The 6,572-nt window shown below is 31.7% G+C and overlaps 1 pseudogene; it reads left to right on the forward strand.

Moving 5' to 3' along the window:
* Nucleotides 1-435: 435 nt before the first annotated feature.
* On the forward strand, nt 436-535 carry LOC122108724 (annotated as a pseudogene).
* Nucleotides 536-6,572: the final 6,037 nt, after the last annotated feature.

Here is a 6,572-nt window from a genome sequence, read left to right on the forward strand (position 1 = left end):
TCTGTTCCTACATGGAGCAAGGGTAAAGGGTAAGGCAGACATTTGTGCCAGTAAGACCTCAATTTGGAAATTTTAAGCTGGAGAAGTTTAGAGTAGCTCTTAAGCAAGGCTTAGTTTGAATCCTTTAGCTCCACAAAGCTAACTGAGTTGATAAATAAGTACTTGAAAAGCTATCACCTTTGGACCTACCTATAAAGGCTTCAAAGTATGATCAAATTTCAAAAAAAAAGACTTTAAAAAGTAATTGACAAAAATTGCAAATGTGAGCAATTGAAGAATCAATATAAGTTTTTTCCACCAAAAACAGAATTTTACAGAAATAAGATGAATAGAAATTTAGGAAACAATAAGGTTTCCCTGTTACAAATAGGCAACCAAGGATATATGCCTGTCTTAAGATTGCATCATTAATTACTTAAATTTACAGGATACTACATGCTTCAGCAGCACATCTACCCAAATTACAATACAGAGATTGACATGGCTCTTGCACAAGGATGATATGAAAATTTGTGAAGAAATGAAAAACAGTTATTAAACAGTTGATTACAAATATACAAGTGTAATTATACATGTAATTCATAGGAATAAAAGTTAGTTTTACACCATTTAATCTTCACCTTTTTATGAAGGCCTTTACATTGCATAACCTTTATAAAAGTTTTGAAATTAGATAACATTTTCATTTTATCCCAAAGAAATAAAATTCTATAAGGACCTAGGAATTAAAGGAATCTTAAACCTTTTCTATATGGAATGCAATCTGAAAGGACACATTAATGAACCTATATATTATAAAACAATGTTGAATTCAAATTACTATATCTAGGAGAGAATGAACTAGATTATGGATACTATACAAACAGAATACTAAATATTTTAAAATATACTTTTTTCAGACAAGCACCAGAAATATCTTTAGTTTCTGTACTACTCATTTCAACAGATAAGTTAAAATTATTTCTTATTAAAAAATCACAAACGCTACAGAAAACATTATAGATGTATACAAACAACTTGAATGTATATTGACATCAAAGTCCTGCAATTCACTTGGAAGAATACCATGGAATTCATGAATTTTTAAAGTAAGATATTGCTGTTGGTTTGTATTGTGAAAATATTTTGTATGGACACATAGGATGGACTGGAAATTTTGAAATTTAAGAAATTTACCCAAACCATTAGGATTTGGAGAACAATTTGTACAGCTTTCCACAACTTCAAAGAGGTAGTGATACATACTTATTCTTTTGGCAATATCAAATGCAGTTTCTTCCAAGTTGTGCTTCAGACCTGGTTTGATATAATGGTTCAACAGAAGGAGATCTAGCATAACTTTACTATTTCTATTCCCAGCAGCAAGATGCAAGGGGGTCAAGAGGCCTTTAGTTTGGCCATTGGTATCTGCATCATGATGAAATAAAGTAGCCACTATGTTATTATTCCATGTATAAGTACTGTGCAGGGGTGTCCAGCCATTCACAATTATTACATGAATATCTACCTTGAGCTACCAACTCATGGACAATGACTAAGTGTCCACTGAAAGCTTCTCGATGAAGAGGGGTGTACTCATCAGCATCACTAGTATTCACATGAGTGGCCTTTTTGGAAAGTAGTCTCTGCACTCTACTAAGGCGATTATTTTCGGCAGACCAAAGAAGATATTTGCTTGGATCCTATTCCATTTTTCTCTTGCAATTGATACCATTTCTCACTTTTTCATCTTGTTCCTCATCTTCTTCAGAATTGCCTAGCTAGAGACTTTGAGTGCCAGTGAATATGAGGTGTCCATGTATTTCCCCAATAGTTCACATTGGATGAACTGGTCAGAAATATCTGGTGAATTTTTGGCATCTGTTTTTTTCACTATTATTTATTTTCTCTTTTTTCATTTTTATCATTGTAAATTATTCTAACTGGAGAGTAGGGAATTGGTAGAGAGCAGAGGAAGATTTTCCTCCGTATTCAAAGGTACAGACTGAAAATGAGGACCAGTGGTGTATTCATGTGCAGCTTATTTTAGGAATGAGAAAATAGGAAATAATGCCTTCCGTGTAAATTATTTGGGAAATGGCAGAACAGAAAGTGAAATGATGCAACCAAAAATATAAAAGCAAAATAAATTAGGATAATTATGGAGCAATCGTATTACCTATGAGAACCATGAAAGGGAGAGAGGAAGAGAGAGACAGCTGTTCAATGATCTAGCTAGCCAAGAAATTCATCCCTCTGATCAATTTATAGAGCAAACAATTTCATTTTTTAAAAGAGATGGAAATAGAATTTAAGATCAGATGTCTCCATTGTTTTTAATTATATTCTTATTATCTTAAATACTTGGAAAATGGAATTTCTATTCAACAAATCAGTTTTTTAAGTATAATTTATCTTTATATAACTTTTCCACATCCTTTCAAACCTCACCCCACTTTAATTTTTTCTAGTTTCATACTATCTGCAATGAATAATATACTTTCACTCTCTTCGTCCATAACTCTCTTTATTCCTTCCTTTTGACTTCCCCTCACACCTTCCAAGTGACAGTTTCCTGACATATATTTTGTTGGATTAAAAGTTCAATTTTATAAGAAAATACACTTTTGAAATACTCCTCTGCAAATAGCATGCTTTGGTTAATATTTTTTGTAAACCTGTATAAAGTTCTAGCTTCCAAATATGAGACATAACATGGGTTCTTTGTTTGTCTGGCTCTGACTTAGCTCATTAATCTATCCATTTCATTTCAAATAATGTAACAGTCTTCAAAATGGATAGGTGCAATCCAATTGTGTATATGTGCCACACTTTCTCCAACCATCACTCCACCAAAGGGCAGCTGGGTTGTTTCTGTAACTTTGCTACGATGAATAGTGGAGCAGTGAACATGGTTGTGAAAGTGATTTTACTGTAACCTTTTGGAAGAATTCATCACTACCATTATGGGAACAATCCTCTGGCCAGTTTTCCAGAATAAGCACATCCCTACCTTCATCTTCATCCCAATGTATTGCAAGTCTTCAAAAACACACTACCCCCTACAGGTCTTAATAACCTAAAACCACACTGTGCCCATATTCTTTCAATACATTATATCATAAATGTACATATAATTTAGTGAGAACCTTCTATGTATTTTCCTAATGTGAGAATGAGGGACATGACAGAGTAAAAGTAAGAAGTATGCAATTTAATTAGCTATTATCACATTTAAAATCATTTTCAGCTCTAATTCATAGCCTCACATAATATTATTATAATCTTTATTTGATTACTTCATCTAACCCATAATTTGTAACAGGTGAGTTAAAAACAAAGGCTAAAAATGTGGTTTGATTTTGACACTCATTTGTGAGGTTGCACAATATGGGCAAATATGCTCATTTGCAAGGTAACTCTATTTTGTCTGAAGTACCGCAAAACATTTTCACTTAAGTTGAAAACATTGTACCATGGGTATATTCTATCTCTCTCATGCAGTTTTCCACTCAAATACTCAAATCTTACAATTATTCCTCTTATTTAAAATCATAGCTTTTTACTTTAATACCCATAATATTAGAGTTTGAATTGAGTGTCTAGTGCCCCCTAAATGGGTGTTCTTACCATTTTGTCATGTCTCCAGCCCTAAATTATCTTGATTATTTTTCAGATACTGGTGTATGATATTGGGCTCAGTCCACGTTATGTTATTCTTCCTGGAATTTAGAATAACAGGTACATGTCATTGTGTAAAGATCTTTCTGTCCAGTCTGGGCATTAACCTCTATCCTCACGAGAGTAGACTCAAATGTAGTGAGGATTTTCATAAATTTGTCATAGCTGATGTTTTTGTAAGTCATGTCATTTTCTGCAGGTTTTTGAGTACTGAATTAATTTGTTTTCTTGGGTTGTTTTGTTTCATTTGAATGTATGTGTTGAGTTGTTCCTCACTTTTCTGGTTTCTTTCCATCAAGTTCTTACCTAATGTGGTGAGAATCCAATCCTTATTTTTCTCGATAGTCAATGTGAACATGATTTATTCCAAAGCAATTTGAGTAATATTTAAACACCTTTATATCTATGAATGGTATATAAATGATAAGTGCTGCGAAGGGTCATTTTCACAGCACTCTTTGTCATACACAGACAGATCATGAAATATATGAAGATGATAAAACTACAGATGCTAGCAAGAAGAAGGAAAACCTATTATTAATAGTTTGACAGAGGCTTCCCTTCTAATGAAAGAAATACGTTGCTTCATGAAGGATTTCACAAATTTATATTGCTTGGAGGAATCGAACCCAGGGCCTCAAGCATGCAAGGCAAGTGCTCCACCACTGAGCCACCTTCCATGCTCTCTACGAATTCTTAATTGGTAGGTTATTTAGTTTATTTTTAATTTCAATTTAATTTTATTGTAAAGGTAATGTACAGAAGAGATACAGTTACATAAGTAAGGTATTGAGTACATTTATTATGGAAGAAACATTGTTATCTCTTCCACTGATTTTTTTGCACACTCAAAAAAAAACTAGTTTTTCCTGTCGCTATTGACCAATGGGTACTGTTCTTTCTTTGTTTATGCATTTTTTATTATAAAATTGATATACAGAGTGTTTACAGTTACTTAAGTCAACTAAAGAGTACACTTCATTTTATTTTCTAAATTTCAAATTTTGAACTTAATTATTTTTTATTGTTTCTTTAGGGTAATTCTTGTTTCAGAGTTGTAGGATTAGTTAATTTAGTTTTGCATAATTTTAACACAAGTAAATTATTCAGACATATAGTTTGCTTTCAAAATAATTAACATGAGAATATTTAAAATTATTTTCTTAAATTTTATATGGTTGGTGAATTTACATAAATTTATTTTCTTTAGTTCTAAACATATTTGCCCATTTAACAAATAGTGTATTTTCAAGAAGCACATAATTTATTTTGAAAGGCTTTATTACCTGGTCATTATTTGGAAATATTTGTACTTGAATTAAAAAAAAAATGTTTTAGGTGGGCATAGTAATTTGTTCTTTCCATTTTTCTAACTATGATGGTAAGTATAAATAGTGTTCATAATTCAGGAGAGACTGAGAAACTATGAGACCTTATCATAAAATTTCCAGGGTGAAATGATTAGAGATATAGTCATCCCTAGCAAGATATAGAGCACCTGGTTATCATATTCTAAATCTTGAGTTAAAACACCAGTAACATCAATCTTTTGTCAAAATAAAAGGACACATATTTCAAAATGTTTATTATTTAAAACTTGTTTGAAATTTCTCATGTCTTTTATTTCTGAATTTTCAATTTACTTAATCTATAAGAATCCAAGTATCTTGTGACTATTTTATTTCTACTAAACTTTTAAATAGTATGAGCAATATTGTGATTTCATATATTAAAATACTTTTACTATTTATGATAATTTCTTCTGTTTAATATGATAATAACAAATGTGTGTATGTGGTGTGTGTGTGTGTTTATTTGGGTTTTCTGTGTGTGTGTGCTTTTTGTGTACTTTCTAATGCTTGGGAGATCACACAATTGCTTCACATATGTTAGGCCAATGTTTTACCACTGAGCTATACTATCTAGTTATAACACAAATTGTATTTTAAATTATGACTTTTAAATTTTCATTCCTAGTATGTTTTTTCTAAATTACATATGATAAAATGTGATCCATCTTCTGTCCATGTTAGCAATTGTTATTGTTATTCTTTCTCTTATTTTTTAGAAATTAATTATATTCCTATTACAACTTCTTTACATTGTAACAGATCTATACAATTCTTTATTTTCTATTTTTTTCCCATGTTATCTGACTTTCAGTCCAAACTATCAGGTGGATTAAAAAGAAACTAGATTCAGGACACTTTATTTTTCTCCTTCTCTTTTCTGAAGTCTTTCTGTTTTTTGAAACAATACCAATGACATACAACTCCTGTGTGGTCCACCATTCTTCCCCCTCTCACTCTCTTCTGCAGTACATCTCAAGTCGTTATCATTCAGCTTTATTATGCTGTACTGTTATCTAAATCTTAACTCATTCCTAAACTAATTATAGTTGCATTGAGCAGTCTCTAAAGACATTTTCTATATATAATATCATGGGTTTGTATTTTCACAAGTTGTAAAATATGAGTGACTATCATATATTTAGATAGCTCTGTAGAATATTGGTCCACCTGCTCAATAATCTGGTATGTAAATTCAAGGAATACAGGTCTGTCAGAGCAATCTTGTAAAATGGTGTAGCTTGAGCCTTCATACTAGCTTTGAATAGTATTACCATGTTTAGTAGTGAAGACAACATAGTTCTACTTTAAGAACAGACACATAGAAGAAGGTAACAGTTTCGTCAAAAATAATTTCTTAGTTTTATGGTCCACAGATTTTGAAAAGGATGCTATGACTTTATGAAATAAAAACAGAATCTTAAATGCTTTTATTGGCACTATTGCCTCTCTAGATTTCAAGAATGATCTTAGACTACTACCTCAATACTTTGATTGTTTGTTTTGTATGCCAGTCTTGGGCACTGTCTATGTGCTCTTCAGCTCAAGGTGAGCACTCTACCG

This window comes from Dipodomys spectabilis, unplaced genomic scaffold (assembly GCF_019054845.1).
Source record: "Dipodomys spectabilis isolate Male_0828 unplaced genomic scaffold, ASM1905484v1 ptg000064l, whole genome shotgun sequence".
Classification (NCBI taxonomy): domain Eukaryota; kingdom Metazoa; phylum Chordata; class Mammalia; order Rodentia; family Heteromyidae; genus Dipodomys; species Dipodomys spectabilis.